This window comes from Triticum urartu, chromosome 3A (genome assembly GCF_056163025.1).
Source record: "Triticum urartu cultivar PI428250 chromosome 3A, HENAU_Tu73, whole genome shotgun sequence".
Lineage (NCBI taxonomy): Eukaryota > Viridiplantae > Streptophyta > Magnoliopsida > Poales > Poaceae > Triticum > Triticum urartu.
In genome coordinates, this window is record NC_141875.1 from 282,983,431 (window position 1) to 283,000,990 (window position 17,560).

General features: G+C 41.4%; 1 long non-coding RNA gene across 6 annotated transcripts in view; it reads left to right on the forward strand.

The window, feature by feature from the left end:
* Positions 1–2,519: 2,519 nt before the first annotated feature.
* Positions 2,520–17,560, forward strand: part of LOC125548371 (uncharacterized) — a 58,324-nt gene continuing 43,283 nt past the window's right edge. For 2 of the 6 annotated variants that reach the window (XR_015618801.1, XR_015618806.1), the window contains exons 1-2: positions 2,521–3,315; positions 5,173–7,856. This is a non-coding gene — a long non-coding RNA (uncharacterized LOC125548371). Of the gene's footprint in view, positions 3,316–4,849; positions 4,966–5,172; positions 7,857–17,560 lie in introns of all 6 variants that reach the window. The other 4 variants (XR_015618803.1, XR_015618802.1, XR_015618805.1 and 1 more) reach the window with 4 other exon arrangements.

Here is a 17,560-nt window from a genome sequence, read left to right on the forward strand (position 1 = left end):
CCAGGATCGTATGTATGCATGGAGTTCCGAGGACTATCGTATCAGATAGAGGAACACAGTTTACTTCAAAGTTTTGGCACCATCTGCATCAGACTTTGGGTACTAGGCTAGAGTTCAGTACAGCTTTTCATCCGCAGACAGATGGACAGATTGAGAGAGTCAATCAGATTCTGGAGGACATGTTGAGAGCTTGTGCGCTAGATTATGGATCTAGTTGGGATGATAATTTGCCTTACGCAGAGTTCTCTTACAACAACAGTTATCAGACCAGTTTGAAGATGGCACCCTTCGAAGCGTTGTATGGAAGAAGGTGCAGGACACCATTGATGTGGGATGAAGTTGGAGACCGTCAGTTGTTTGGACCAGATTGGATCAAAGAGTCAGAAGAGAAGGTTAAGTTGATTCGAGATACACTGAAAGGTATCTTAGTCCAGGCAGAAGGGTTATGCAGACTCAAAACGCAAGGAGGTAGTTTATGAAATTGGAGACAAGGCATATCTTCGAGTGTCACCTCTGCGAGGAGTTAAACACTTTGGAGTCAAGGGAAAGTTAGCCCCGAGATTTGTAGGACCATACCGAGTTTTGGAACGTATGGAAGAGGTGGCCTACAAGTTGGAGTTACCCGAAGGACTGTCAGGAGTTCAGCATGTGTTTCATATTTCCCAGTTGAAGAAGTGCCATGCTAAGATGGTCGATATTCCTCTGAGAGATACAGTGCCCCTGGAAGCAATTCAGTTGGATAGTGATCTGACCTATGAGGAGAAACCAGTCAAGATTCTCAAGTTTGCCAGCCGAGCTACCTGCAGCAAGGTTATCAAGTTTTGCAAAGTTTAGTGGAGCCACCATACCAAGGATGAAGCCACCTGGGAACGAGAGGATGATCTACGGAAGGACCACCCACACCTATTTTCTAGCCAACCCGAATCTCGAGGGCGAGATTCACCTTAAGGGGGGTAGGTTTGTAACATCCCAAATTTTCAATTTGGAATGTTATACATAGGTCATCATATGCATATCATATTTTACTAGGAAAACTGCCCGTGCATTGCAACGGGAGAAAAAAAATCATATGTCAATTGTCGGTGACAACAATTGTGATAAACCAAGTGGCAGGCGACGATGCGGCTAAATGAACCAAATGGACAATTAAGTGTATATGGTTGATGGAACAATTAACAATATGATTCTTTGGGATGCTAGTTGGGAACTTGCGATGTGAATGCTAGTGAACTAATCCGGTGAACAACCTTATCTTTAAATTACCACACTGATAATAAAAATATCGTACACGTGGTGCTTATTTTGAGTTACCGACAGGCAATAAAAATGTAGTAAACTTCATCCAACGTTCAGGCATGCATGTTTGTGTTGCGTGCTAACCGTGAAGTCCTTATTCTGTTGCAATATATGCAGAATTCTCTAGAGTTCTATATAGTGCAAGAATCTGTTTTTGATTTAAAAAGAAAATTGATTAGATTCTGCATCATAAATAGAGCATACATAACTACTCATTAATTAATTTAATTAGCTTGCAGATAAGCATCTAAATAGATGTGTTGTCTGTATAGTAGTGTTTTACTTCTTCTTAGGAACCCCTTTTAAAAATTATGCAACCTTTTTGGCTTGCAGTATAAGTTTATATTAGACAACTATGATATTCTGTCTAAATCCTTTTAGATGATTATCACTAAGTAAAGTTAATGCTATCCAACATAGAATTATTAATGTCTTCAAATTTTGGTTGTAGGATATAACTTTTGTATTTACCTTTGTTTAAAAAAGTAAGCCAGTTCACTAAAGTAGGTTACTTTTGTTTAAATAATATTTTTATACTGTTGTATCCCTAAACATATTTTAAAATAAGCACGAGCGAGTTAATTAATAACGGAGCATGTGTTTCTGGTGTCATGTTTTTCATGGATACAATTTAGGAACCAGAAAAATGTTACGATGTTGTCGATCACATCGTAGATGCCTAGTGAAAAAGCATACCACATCGACAAATTAATCATTACACTATCATCAGACAATAAAAATATTGTACATGCATCATTTTTAAAGTAATTTTATCTAGATGCAATTGTTGTTGTTCCTCCGTAGTATCAATGTTTAGGGCAAAAGTGTGTATAAGGTGGTTGCAAGTTCCTCCCTACCGCATCCAACATGTCCATCTTTAGGGATGTCATAGGCATGCCATCCTTTTCCTGATCCACAGCAATATCTTCGTTAAGATCAACTGAAAACTCTTTTGCGAGGACACGTAAATGTACGTGTTTTTGCTTGGATTGTTTATTATGCACTCGTATAAACTGAGACCAATATCACTTGAAGACAATTTACTTTTTATTTGCTTTACTGGACGTGCAAGCATATATGTCTCCGCCGTGTGTGCCCTAACCTATGTTAGTCCAACATTGTCTACATAGTTAGTATGAGTTTCGTGAGGCACATAAACAGAGTTAAACTTATCTTTTTGTAAGATCAAATTCAACCTTAAAACAAAAAGGCAACGCCTGCATTATTCGGAGAACAAAGACGCATGCATCTGGAGATTTTATCGGCCTGTGAACAAACTACTTATATTACAAAAAATCGAACCTGTGAACATGTGTGCGTGCACGCTAGCTAGCCTCCCACGTTGGCTAGTCTAGAAGAAACCAGCTGCGTCGCTGGCACTTTTCTAGTCTGGACTCGTCGCCTCGCAGAGCTTATCTCCTCAGCTTCTTTCCAGTAATCCACATCCCCGACCTCTACCTACTACCCAAGTAGCACGACCTCCCCGCATCTCCCCGCCGCCGCTACCTCTTGCGCCCGCCGCCGGCACTTCGCCGGATCTCCTGCACCACCGGGCATGGCGCGGGCTCCACCCCAGCTCCCCCGACACTCCACCGGATCTCCCGCACCACTACTGGGCCATCCATGGCGCAGGCTCCAACACCCGCTCCCCCCCGTTTCCCCGGCCATGGCGCGGGCAGTTGGGCGTAGGCGGCCATGCTCATCCCAGCACCGGCCGTCTCGGTGCGCGTCCCGGTTTTCGTATTTAGATTGCTTTCTCCCCTCCTTGGCTAGGCATCCAGTGCTGCTTTTTCTCTGGGATGCGCTTTCTCCTCTTTGTTTGTTTGTGACAGCTGAGCCGTCTCTTCCGGGAGGTCGCGCATCGGAAGAAGGCCATCTCCCCCAAAAAGAAGTACCCGCGGCCTACCCTCGTCCCCGCTATCCGCCGCCGACCGTACCTGGATGGATGCCTCCTCGAGGCCAAGCTTGCGCGTGGCTGCGGCAATCCGGCTTTCTTGGCGTCATACTCTATCCACCAAAGTATTCATCTTCTTTGTTTTAAACAAATTTGAAGATTTTGCACTAATTGATTGTAAATTCAAAAACATTGTTCTCCAGTGCACATTGGCGGTTGTGCATTACGGCCTCTGCTTCCCTTCGTCGCGCCTGATGCTTGCCAAGGCGCCCGCGCCCTCAAGCTCCAGCACCAGCCCCACATTCCCGCATCGCGCTGCAGCCCGCGTTCCTCTGCTCCGACCGCGCCCTCGCGCCTGACACCCGCGATAGCGACTCCTCCGGCCCTCGCCACACCGGCGACCACCAAGAACCCTGCCACCTCCTCACCTCCGCTTAGTGCATGTCGCCAGGAGCGCCACCACCATACTTCCTCCTGACGACTGCGGCAAGCAGCAGCGCCTTTCTTGGCTTCTGCGGCGTGGACGCCGGCGCTAAGCGACGGCGTGTACCCATCGGTGGAGGCTGCGAATGGATAAGAGCTGGTACAAAATAAGGATTGGGGACTGCGGGCTGAATTCCAACTAATGCAGGGTTGTTTTGCAAAAACAAAACGTTTTTTCAGAGTGCCACTTAAACAGGGACTGTGGGTTGATTTCAAAGAAACACAGGGGCTTTTTCACAAAAACGGCGATGACGTACGATCAGAAGCAGTATTTGCTTTATTAGTAGGGAAAAGATTTGCATTTTTGGTTTTGTGATCCTAAAATCCTAAGCAACTCAAGGACCAACAGAGAGAGTTGGGGATTTTATTATTTTTTATATTTAAATTTTCTTAAATATTAAAAAGTGGATCATTTTGGTTTTAATTATTTTTCATTTTAAATAATATTTTCAATATTAAAAATATATAAGAGGAGATAATATGACTTTTTCAAAATAAATGAAATATTGGAGGAAACATGTTAAAATCAAATAAATTATTTTATTTCGATTTTATTTGAATTAAAAAGATATGCATTTTTACAAAATTGCATTTTAGGCTAAGAAAATGTTCACTAAGTTCTAAATATTTTATTTAAACGGTAAAAATTATTTTAGGCATTTTTAGATTTATTTATTTATTTAGCATTTTTCTTTCGGCGAAACATTGTTCGGAACCTACCTTTTGGGCCGTGCCCGAGCTAGACTCTGTCCACGCCCAGGACTTATAAGCCGCCTGAGGCCGCCCTCAGCCCAAGTCACCAGCCCGCCCTGCGCCCCCGAAACCCTAGCCCCGCCGCCGGACCCGCGCCGCCGCCGCCGCCGCTGCCGACCGCCGTCGCCGCTCGCCGCGCTGTCGCCGCCGCCACCGCCGACAGCCACCGCCGACGCCGCTGCCCGCCAGAGTTCGCTGCCCACCGTTTGCCGGTTCTTGTCGGTTTTATTTTCGGTAAAACCCTAGTTGTTTTTTTCTTAGATCGGTTTTTCGCCGGTTTACTTTTTCAGCGGACATTCGTCTGTTCGTTTGTTTTAACGAACGTTGTTCGCCGGTTAGATTCAGACAGCAAACATTCGTTCGTTCGTTAGTTTTTTTTTCTTTTTTCGGCCAGGGACTTATCCGCGATTATTTCTATCGCAGGTTAGCCCCTGATCTTCAGACCCTCGTCGTTTCTAAACCGTCTGTCCAAATCCAATGAAACCAGCGCCAAAATCTTCATTCAGAACCCCTCTTTATGTTTAATCAAGTTGAACAAGGTTTTGAAAATTTAAAATTTGGTTTCAAGCACATTTGTTTATGAAGTTTTTTTGATTGTAGTTTCAGTTCCGTAGCTCCGATTCAATTGATTCTTTTTGCAAATCGAAGCTCTTCAGTTGAACTTTCAGTTTGGATCTTCTTATTTGAAGTTTTACCCTTGCACCTTTGCTTGAGTGCTTATGTATGCTATTGTTTGTTTGCGATAGAATTCCCAGAGTGCGCAGCGTGCTACTATGAGTCACTAGGTTTTGCGGATCATCAGCAAGGCAAGTAACACTTTGATCATACTCTTTTCTTACCCTGTTTTTTATGCATTAGTTACAACCCTCAAACATTGCATGAGTACGGTCTCTTAACATGTGGGTGTTGGGAAGTAGATGATGAGGTAGAACCTATTGCCCTTTTATTATCAAACCCTGGGAGTTACTTCTTCATTATGCTTATACTGCCATGATATGCTCGTAGACGTGGATTGGGTTTGAGTGTATCGATGACAGATGTGGTTGTTAATTAATGGTTAACTTAAGGTGGTTACTTAAATACACATCTGGGTGGATTGGTTGCGGGCACTTGGAGAATCCAGTGTTGTCCTAGGATATCCTGGAGTACCCGTGTGATCATCCTATGGTTCGCCACCCAAGCTCAAAGGGATCGTAAGATTATTCATGCTAGAAACTTCCGTGTGCAGCCACAAGCTATTATGGGCTCTATCATAGTTGAGTAAGTTGCATGACCTCTTCAAGTGGTAGGCTAGCAGATGTAGGGGATGTAGGTTGGTACGGTCTACCCGGGGCTAGAGTTAATGCTTCTGAAATACTGTGTCTCAGTCATCCGTTTCTCAAACATCATGTAGTGCGAGAAATCCTAGAGTGCGCAGCGTGCTACTACGAGTCACTAGGTTTTGCAGATCATCAGCAAGGCAAGTAACACTTTGATCATACTCTTTTCTTACCCTGTTTTTTATGCATTAGTTACAACCCTCAAACATTGCATGAGTACGATCTCTTAACATGTGGGTGTTGGAAAGTAGATGATGAGGTAGAACCTATTGCCCTTTTATTATCAAACCCTGGGAGTTACTTCTTCATTATACTTATACTGTCATGCTATGCTCGTAGATGTGGATTGACTTTGAGTGTATCTATGAAAGATGTGAGATTGTTAATTAATGGTGAACTTAAGGTGGCTACTAAAATACACATCTGGGTGAATTGGTTGCGGGCACCTGAAGAATCCAGTGTTGTCCTAGGATATTCCGGAGTACCCATGTGATCATCCTATAGTTCGCCACCCAGGCTCAAAGGAATCATAAGATTATTCATGCTAGAAACTTTCGTGTGCAGCCGCAAGCTATTATAGGCTCTAGCATAGTTGAGTAAGTTGCATGACATCTTCTAGTGGTAGGTTAGCAGATGTAGGGGATGTAGGTTGGTACGGTCTACCCGGGGCTAGAGTTAATGCTTCTGAAAGACTGTGTCTCGGTCATCCGTTTCTCAAACACCATGTAGTCAGAGAAATCCAATGAAGGAGATCGAGTCTTGTGGAGAAAAGTGCCCAAACCTCTGCAGAATTTACAAACTAATCATGGTTAGCCGTGTCCCCGGTTATGGACATTTTGAGTATCTAGATCTTGAATTATCATGTTGATCTCATCACTCTATTAATTTAATTTGGTTGGGTTATTAATAATGTTTAATTGAAATTGAGTTAGAGAAACCTTCTCAATGTTTAACAACTACCATGATAATTAAATAAAACATATTCCTTTGGTGTAGAAAAAAATTGGCTTTTCGCGAAACATTATAACCGTAGAGCCTCCACTAGCCTCATATGCATGTAGTGATAGCCTTTACTTGTTCATTGCTCTAGTGTGTTATTTTGCTAGCATATTCCATGTGCTGACCCGTTTTGGGGTTGCAACATATCACGTTACAGACTTTTTAGACGAAGAGTAAGGTGCGCTAGATTGTTGTTGTGCACTCAGCTATGCCGTTGGAGTTGATGGACTCACTTTATCTTGCAAGCCTTTCATTGTTATCTTATTTAGATGGCTTTAAGCCATATTTATTGAAATGTGTTCTCTTTTGAGACTATCATGGTAATAATCGTGTGATTGCTACTCTGTTATAAACCCTTCGAAGTACCGTGTGTGTCAGCATTACCGATCCAGGAATGACAGTTATGTACAGAGATTCGACCGTCTGAGTTTGGATCACTGCAGTCTCCCTCCTTAACTTGATCGCAAATGGAATTGAAGCGTCCCTTGATGTGCTTGGTTCTCTTGTGAAATCTGGATTCCTTTGCCAAGGCAATTGCGCCAGTATTGTCACAAAAAATTTCATTAGACACCTAGATCGGATATGAACTCCTTCATCCAGACTTCTTCATTTGCTGCTTTCGAAGCAGCTATGTACTCCGTTTCACATGTAGATCCCGCCATGACGCTCTGCTTAGAACTGCACCAACTGACAGCTCCACCATTTAATAAAAATACGTATCCGGTTTGTGACTTAGAGTCATCAGGATCAGTGTCAAAGCTTGCATTGACGTAATCATTTATGACGAGCTCTTTGTCACCTCCATAAACGAGAAACATATCCTTAATTCTTTTCAGGTATTTCAGGATGTTCTTAACCACTGTCCAGTGATCCACTCCTGGATTACTTTGATACCTCCCTGCTAAATTAATAGCAAGGCACACATCAGGTTTGGTACACATCATTGCATACATGATAGAAACTATGGCTGAAGCATAGGGAATTACTTTCATTTTCTCTCTATTTTCTGCAGTGGTCGGGCATTGAGTCTGACTCAACTTCACATTTTGTAACACATGCAAGAACCCTTTCTTTGCTTGATTCATTTTGAACTTCTTCAAAACTTTATCAAGGTATGTGCTTTGTGAAAGTCCAATTAAGCGTCTTGATCTATCTCTATAGATTTTGATGCCCAATATATAAGCAGCTTCACCGAGGTCTTTCATTGAAAAATTCTTATTCAAGTATCCTTTTATGCTATTCAGAAATTTAGTATCATTTCCGATCAGCAATATGGCATCTACATATAATATCAGAAATGCTATAGAGCTCCCACTCACTTTCTTGTAAATACAAGCTTCTTCAAAAGTCTGTATAAAACCATATGCTTTGATCACACTATCAAAGCATATACTCCAACTCCGAGAGGCTTGCACCAGTCCATAAATGGATCACTGGAGCTTGCACACTTTGTTAGCACGTTTTGGATCGACAAAACCATCTGGTTGCATCATATACAACTCTTCTTTAAGATATCCATTAAGGAATGCAGTTTTGACATCCATTTGTCAAATGTCATAATCATAAAATCCGGCAATCGCTAACATGATTCGGACGGATTTAAGCATCGCTACGGGTGAGAAAGTCTCGTCGTAGTCAACTCCTTGAACTTGTCGAAAACCTTTTGCAACAAGTTGAGCTTTGTAAACAGTAACATTACCATCAGCGTCAGTCTTCTTCTTGAAAATCCATTTATTCTCTATGGCCTTCCGATCATCGGGCAAGTCAACCAAAATCCACACTTTGTTCTCATACATGGATCCTATCTCAGATTTCATGGCCTCAAGCCATTTTGCGGAATCTGGGCTCATCATCACTTCCTCATAGTTCGTAGGTTCGTCATGGTCAAGTAACATGACCTCCAGAACAGGATTATCGTACCACTCTGGTGCGGATCTTACTCTGGTTGACCTATAAGGTTCGGTGCTAACTTGATCAGAAGTTTTTCATCATCATCATTAGCTTCCTCACTTACGGGTGTAGGAATCACTGGAACTGATTTCAGTGATGAACTACTTTCTAATAAGGGAGTAGGTACAATTACCTCGTCAAGTTCTACTTTCCTCCCACTCACTTCTTTCGAGAGAAACTCCTTCTCAAGAAAGGATCCATTCTTAGTAACGAATATATTGCCTTTGGATATGTGATAGAAGGTTTACCCAATAATCTGCTTTGGGTATCCTATGAAGACACATTTCTTTGATTTGAGTTTGAGCTTATCAGGTTGAAACTTTTTCACATAAGCATCGCAGCTCCAAACTTTAAGAAACGACAATTTGGGTTTCTTGCCAAATCACATTTCATAAGGTGTCGTCTCAATGGATTTTGATGGTGCCCTATTTATCGTGAATGCAACTGTCTCTAAAGCATAACCCCAAAACGATAGCGATAAATCAGTGAGAGACATCATAGATCGCACCATATCAAATAAAGGGCGGTTACGACATTCAGACACACCATTAAGTTGTGGTGTTCCAAGTGGCGTGAGTTGCGAAACTATTCCGTATTATTTCAAATGAAGACCAAACTCATAACTCAAATATTCACCTCCACGATCAGATCGCAGAAACTTAATTTTCTTGTTACGATGATTTTCCACTCCACTCTGAAATTCTTTGAACTTTTCAAATGTTTCAGACTTATGTTTCATCAAGTAGATATACCATATCTGCTCAAATCATCTGTGAAGGTAATAAAATAGCGATACCCGCCACGAGCATCAACACCCATCGGGCCGCATACATCAGTATGTATTATTTCCAATAAGTCTGTTGCTCGCTCCATTGTTCCGGAGAACTTAGTCTTAATCATCTTGCCCATGAGGCATGGTTCGCAAGCATCAAGTGATTCATAATCAAGTGATTCCAAAAGCCCATCAGCACGGAGTTTTTTCATGCGCTTTAAACCAATATGACCTAAATGGCAGTGCCGTAAATAAGTTGCACTATCATTATTAAACTTATATCTTTTGGCTTCAAACATATGAATATGTGTATCACTACTATCAAGATTTAGTAAAAGTAGACCACTTATCAAGGGTGCATGACCATAAAAGATATTATTCATATAAATAGAACAACCATTATTCTCTGATTTAAATGAATAACCGTCTCACATCAAGCAAGATCCAGATATAATGTTCATGCTCAACACTGGCACCAAATAACAATTATTTAGGTCTAAAACTAATCCCGAAGATAGATGTAGAGGTAGCGTGCCGACGGCGATCACATCGACTTTGGAACCATTTCCCACATGCATCGTCACCTCGTCCTCGCGAGGGGCCAAGTCTCGCAAAGCGGACGACACCAAGACCTCCCTGGGGGGCAGCCTCACCAGGCTGACTCCCGAGGAGCATAGATATCTATGCAAGCTGCACCTCGCGAGGTTCATATGACGTGAGCCATGACGACCAAGGCTAGGCGGGCACGAGCAGGCGCAGTGTACCAGTTTCCTATTTGGAGCTAAGTGATGACCCACAAGTGTAGGGGATCTATTGTAGCCTTGTCAATAAGTAAGTGTGTCGAACCCAACGAGGAGCAGAAGGAAATGATAAGCAGTTTTCAGTAAGGTATTCTCTACAAGCATTGAAATTATCGGTAATAGATAGTTTTGTGATAAGGTAATTTGTAACGAGTAGCAAGTAATAAAAGAAAATATGGTGCAGCAAGATGGCCCAATCCTTTTGTAGCAAAGGACAAGTCTGGACAAACTCTTATATGAAGGAAAGCGCTCCCGAGGACACATGGGAATTACTGTCAAGCTAGTTTTCATCACGCTCATATGATTCGCGTTTAGTACTTTGATAATTTGATATGTGGGTGGACCGGTGCTTGGGTGCTGTCCTTACTTGGACAAGCATCCCACTTATGATTAACCCCTATTGCAAGCATCCGTAACTACAACAGAAGTATTAAGGTAAACCTAACCATAGCATGAAACATATGGATCCATATCAGCCCCTTACGAAGCAATGCATAAACTTGGGTTTAATCTTCTGTCACTCTAGCAAACCCATCATCTACTTATCACTTCCCAATGCCTCCCTTTAGGCCCAAACAACGGTGAAGTGTCATGTAGTCGACGTTCACATGACACCACTAGAGGGATGACAACATACATCTCATCAAAATATCGAACGAATACCAAATTCACATGACTACTTATAGCAAGACTTCTCCCATGTCCTCTGGAACAAACATAACTACTCATAAAGCATATTCATGTTCATAATTAGAGGGGTATTAATATGCATAATGGATCTGAACAAATGATCTTCCACCAAATAAACCGACTAGCATCAACTACAAGGAGTAATCAACACTACTAGCAACCCACAGGTACCAATATGAGGTTTGGATACAAAGATTGGAAACAAGAGATAAACTAGGGTTTGAGATGAGATGGTGCTGGTGAAGATGGTGATGGAGATTGACCCCCTCCCAATGAGAGGATCGTTAGTGATGACGATGGTGATGATTTCCCCCTCCCGGAGGGAAGTTTCCCCGGCAGGACAGCTCCGCCGGAGCCCTAGATTGGTTCCGCCAAGGTTCCGCCTCGTGGCGGTGGAGTTTCGTCCCGAAAGCTTGCTTATTATTTTTCCTCGGATGAAAGACCTCATATAGTAGAAGATGGGCATCAGAGGGCCACCAGGGGGCCCACGAGGCAGGGGGCGCGCCCAGGGGGGTAGGGCGCGCCCCCACCCTCGTGGCCAGGGTGTGGGCTCCCTTTGGAACTTCTTTCACCCAATATTTTTTATATATTCTGGAAATAACTTCCATGAAGTTTCAGGACTTTTGGAGCTGTGCAGAATAAGTCTCTAATATTTGCTCCTTTTCCAGCCCAGAATCCCAGCTGCCTACATTCTCCCTCTTCATGTAAACCTTGTAAAATAAAAGAGAATAGGCATAAGTATTATGACATAATGTGTAATAACATCCCATAATGCAATAAATATTGATATAAAAGCATGATGCAAAATGGACATATCAACTCCCCCAAGCTTAGACCTCACTTGTCCTCAAGCGAAAGCCGAAATCGAAAAATATGTCCACATGTTTAGAGATAGAGGCGTCGATAAAAATAAAATACGGACATGAGGGCATCATGATCATTCTTAGAACAACAATATATATATATATATATATATATAGGCACACACACACATAAACACTATTCTGATCACGGGATCAGAATAATATTCTGATCACAACCTGACCTGCCGCGCTAGTAGTACGTTGAACTTTCCTGTGAACTAGGTTGAACTTCCGCCAAAATTGCCCAAATGGAGCTTGTAATATATCGTTGGAAAGCTATGGACACCAATATCATGACCCAACTTAAATTTTTGGCAAAATATAAGCGGTTTATCAACAGTTTTGAAAACCGTTTTTTCTTCGCACAAAAAATGTGAATCGTATTTTCGATCGCATTTCTAAACAGTTTATCGGAATGAGGCATATAATATGGCGTCGGAAAGCTGCTGCAAAACCGCTCCTTCCACATGTTGAAAGTTTTCTCTAATTCCCTATAGTTAAAGAGTAATTTGAAAAAAACGTAAAATTTCGTAAACCGAACCGCTGAGTTCATTTTTTCGATATCATTTCTAAACGGCTAATCCAATGGAGGCATATGATATGGCGTTGGAAATCTTATGAAAATGCGCTACTTTTTCATTTTGAAAGTTTTTTTTCTAATTTCGAATGGTTTAAGAGTAATTTAGAAAATGGTCCAAGTCCTACTGAGTTCGTATTTTCGAGCTAATTTTTTAACCGTGCGTCCGAATGCAGCAAATGATATGGCGTTGGAAAGCTTGTACAAATGCGAAACTTTTTGGTATGTATTGTTTCTATCAATTCTTTACGGTTTTAAGTCAGTTTCGAAAATTGCGAAAAACGAATTTTCGCCGTAATTTCTACAAACTTTATCGGAATGGGGCAAATAATATACCGCTGAAAAGCTATGGAAAATGCGAAACTTTTTCATGTTGATGGGTTTCTCTGATTCCTAGCCATTTTCAAGTAATTTCGAAAACAGCGGGATCATGTGTTCTGCCTTTATCGCGAAACAGATTCTTCGAAAATGCACCACATGAAGAATCTGAACTTCTCGGCGCGTGTACCTGAACTTCACTCTGTTTTCACGTGATTTTTTTGCTCGTAGGTCTCCATCCACTACTCGTAACTCTCCATCCACTCACCAAAATTGAGCAAGTGATATACCGATGGAAAGCTGTTGTAAACACGCAACTTCCCTATGTTGATCATTTTTTCATACTCACGACGATTTTAAAAGTTTTTCATCTGATATTCATTCAGTGCAGTAGGTGAACTTCCTGCTGTTTTCAGTTGAACTTCTGTGACGTATTTTCGTTTGTAATTTTCTCATCCATTCGTCAGTGTTACACAAATGATATTCCTTTTGTACAAATTTCTCTCACAATAATTTTTTTAACTTTCTCCAACGAAGGACTTGAACTTATAACAACAAAAAAATAGCCTTTTCTTTTTTTTTTATTCTTTTTAATACAAAATGCACACCGTGTAGTACATGAACTTCTATCAGTTATCAACCTACACTTCTCTCGGTTACATCAAAATATTTTTTGAGTTTTTTTATGAATTTTTAATCTGAGTTTCTTAATCTTTTTTTATGAATTTTGAAGCGCTATATTTTTAATAGTTGAACTCCTTGTTATTTTATTTTTGAACTTCTTGTTTCCATTTTTTACTAACGAGGAAAATCTGAGTTTTCTATAGTCATCGAACTTCTCCATCTTTTTAATATGGACTTCCTGGTTTTATATCTTAATCCTTATTTATGAAATTTTGAAGCGCTCTAATTTTAAAGTTGGACTTCTTGTTATTTTATTTTTGAACTTCTTGTTTCCATTCTTTAATAACGAGGAAAATCTGAGTTTTCTATAATCATCGAACTTCTCCATCTTTTTAATATGGTCTTCCTGGTTTTATTTCTTAATCCTTTTTATGAAATTTTGAAGTGCTCTATTATTAAAAGTTGAACTTCTTGTTATTTAACTTTTGAACTTCTTGTTTCCATCCTTTAGTAACGAGGAAAATCTTAGTTTTCTATAATCATCGAACTTCTCCATCTTTTTAATTTGGACTTCCTGGTTTTATTTCTTTTTGTAACGGAAAAAATCCTACTTTCTGATAGACATCGAGCCGCTCTGTTTTTAAATTTGAACTTCTAGGTTTATTTTAACAGAGAAAATATTTTTTATAAATTTTTTTGAGATGCTTTTTTAATGACCTTCTTTCGGTTTGTAATAAGCATTGAACTTCTTAGTCTTTTAAATTTGAACTTCTTTTTTTGGATTTTGTTTTTTTAACTTGATCATCTTGGTTTTTGTACTAAAAATTGAACTTCTCGGTTATTTAAATTCGAACCTCTAGGTTTTTATATAACCCTTTATTATTAAAAAGTTGAACTTCTTTGTATTTTAAATTTGACTTTCTTGGTTTTGTAATAAACATTGAACTATGTTTGTGAAATTTGAACCTCTAATTTCTTTTGGAAACATGGAAAATGCTTTCTTTAAATAATTTTTTGAACTACTAAGTCTTTTAATTTGAACATTTTTAGATTTCATTTTATTAATTTTCGTCATTCCAAAAACTTGTGGTGTTGGCACACACCCACGCACAAAACACAATTTTCCAATGTGGATTTTGCATACAAACATTTCTTTTATAAGTTATTTGAACTTCTGTTTTTTGTATTTATGAACTTCTGATTTATACTTAAAATAAAGGAAAAGCAAAATTTTTTAGGTTTTATTTTATTACTTTTTCCTCATCCGAACTTGTGGTGTTGGCACACACCCACGCACAAAACTCATTTTTCGCATGTGAATTTTGCATACAAACATTTATTTTATAAGATATTCTGGCTTATGTTTTTTGTATTTATGAACTTTTGATTTATACAAAAAATAAATAAAGGAAAAACATACCCATAGCACGAGCACACTGAACGCGTGCACACACGAACACCACACGCACGCACACACACGACTATCTTAGAAAATAAATGGGTGGCGACACACTGTGGGCTTCCCAAGTTTACTAAATTGGTTCCATTTTAAATCTCAAAATGAGGTTAAATGGCGATTTTCCTTGTTTGTTGGTACCAGCAGGACTTCACGCACATTCACCAAACATGCTAGTTACAAGAGAGAAAATCCACGCGTGCGTGCGTAGGGAGTGGTGTGTGTGTGTAGCGCTACCGACATGAATGCTACATATTGCTGAGCAATATGATCTATTTTTTACAAACATCAAACTGCTCTTAAACAGGGGAGTATTATTTTGAACTTGCTGGCTTTCATTTTAATATAAATGGTTATGTTATTTTAATTTCAACTTTTTGGTTATATAATTTTAAACAGGGAAATTCAATATTTTAAAAAAATTGAATTGCTCTGCTATTTTTAATTTGAACCTTTTGATTTTGATTCAAAATACAAAAATTGTACATTACTATAAGCAAAACAACAGAGGAATCAGTATCCATCTTGAGATGAGATCTTCATTCACATATGAGATAGTAGTACATCAGTTTTCTAACAAACGAGGAAAAAAACATGTACAGCCACAAAGGTCACATACACGTGAACTAGCCAAATAAAATGCTCAAGTTTGAAGTGTGAACTACTGTTTCTATCACGTACTACCAAACATAATCAAACAAGTATTCGGTGGTTTTTCTATAGCAGTACGTGTGTCTTTTTTCCTCTGTCCTCTCACCATCTCTGTTCTATGTTACACATACACCGGAGAAGCTTTCAGTGTGACATTTTGCTGCAAAATCTATTCAACAATCATATGCATTACAAACTCTAGGAAATCACAGAATGAAAGAACAACATGAAGTAATATATTCATACAACATCATAATGAGCCCCTGGCAGTGGTGGTGGTTTGTTGCTGCAGCGGGGAGGAAGCACGGACGGGAGGGCCCAGTGAGACGCCACATGTATAGTTGATGTGAGACGCTAGACTGGGTTGAGTACCTTTGTCCTGACCTTCATCAAAACTAATGCATGAACTTCTCTTTAATGGTGCTAAATGCACCCAATTTAGTGACAGCTGAGCGAGGCAAAGCCCATTCAAGCAAGGAAGAACATGGCCAGAACTTTCAGCAGTGACCCCGATGCTCAGGGCATCTACGAATCATCGCACAGGCTCGTGCCAATGAAGGACTTTCGCCAATAGGCTCGTTCCATGTGTTGCCAGTGACCCATCCTATAAGTTTGATGGTGGCTGAGGATGTCACGGGCGACAAATTACAGCTCGCAAGAGCTCGTCGCTGCAGACGGAGAGGAAGGCAGCGAGGGAAAAGATAGGGGGCATGAGCACATGGGCACGCCGTGCAGTCGATGATGGCGGGGGTCATCCATGAGGAGCACGATGGGGTTGAACTGCCTGAGATTGGCGAAGTTGGACGGCCTGGGTGTTGTAGTGGTGCACACGACTAGTTGCAGGTTGGGGCCTCCTCCAGCTGCAGGTCGAGCCCTCCTCTTGCTGCAGGTCGAGCCGCATCTTGCTGCAGGTCGAGCCCTCCTCGAGGTGCTGTTGGATGGCAGGTAGGCATAGTCGACGGCGATAGGGTGCGTCGGTGGGGAGCACGGGGCGGGCGGCGGGGGCGATACGATGGGGAGTGCGACGCAGGCGATGGTGGCCGGGAGAGGTGGGGATGGTAGTTCGCCGTGGGGCGATGCCTCGATGCGCAGGGAGGTGGGGTGGCGGTGAGCCTTGGGTCAGGCCGGCGGCGCACTGGAAGGTGGGGCAACAGTGAGCCGCAGGCCAGGCCGGCGGCGCGCAGGGAGGTGGGGAGGTGGTGAGCCGTGTGGTGGGGCAGCGACGCGTGGGATCCTGCCTGGACCCGACCATGTGAGAGGAGCCGCGCCGGCCGGGGTGGAGGGGGAGGCCCGCCGACCGTGGGGAGGAGGCCCGCCGGAGGTGGGGGGAGGATCTGTGAGGGAGGAGGTGCGTGACAGCGAGTATGGCGGCGGCGGGGATCAGGGAGAGAGGGAGAGAGCGAGGGAGAGGTGGGGAACGTGGGGTTCAGGGGTGAGGTATGTTTTTTTAGTTTCGGAGCATCCCATCGGCGCCTATATAGGGAGCTCTGATCCAAATAGTTATTATGATCCTGGGATTAGAATAGTGTCACCCTATATATATATATTGTCATATGATCTCTTATGCTAAAGTAACAATTCAATCACAATTTCAAGTATGAATCATAAACTTCATTGAGAACCAACAACTCTAATCTCATGAGGCAATTGCAATTTATCATAACATAGGAAAGAGTCAATATAAGAGCTTTTCAACAAGTCCACATACTCAACTATCTTTTAGTCTTTCACAATTGCTAACACTCACGCAATATTAATGGGTATGGAGTTTTAATCGAACACAGAGAAAGATAGTGGCTTATAGTTTTGCCTCCCAACGTTTTACCTCAAGGGTAATGTCAACAATAATAGCTCATGCAGACTCACATCCAATTAGCTATATGTATCCAAATCTTTCCAACACATTGTGCTTGCCAAAGGATAAAATGTAAAAAGGAAAGGTGAAGATCACCATGAATCTTATGTAAGGTAGAAGATAAAAGTAAAAGATAGGCCCTTCGCAAAGGGAAGCAGAGGTTGTCATGCGCTTTTATAGTTGGATGCACAAAATCTTAATGCAAAAGAATATCACTTTATATTGCCACTTGTGATATGGACCTTTATTATGCAGTCCGT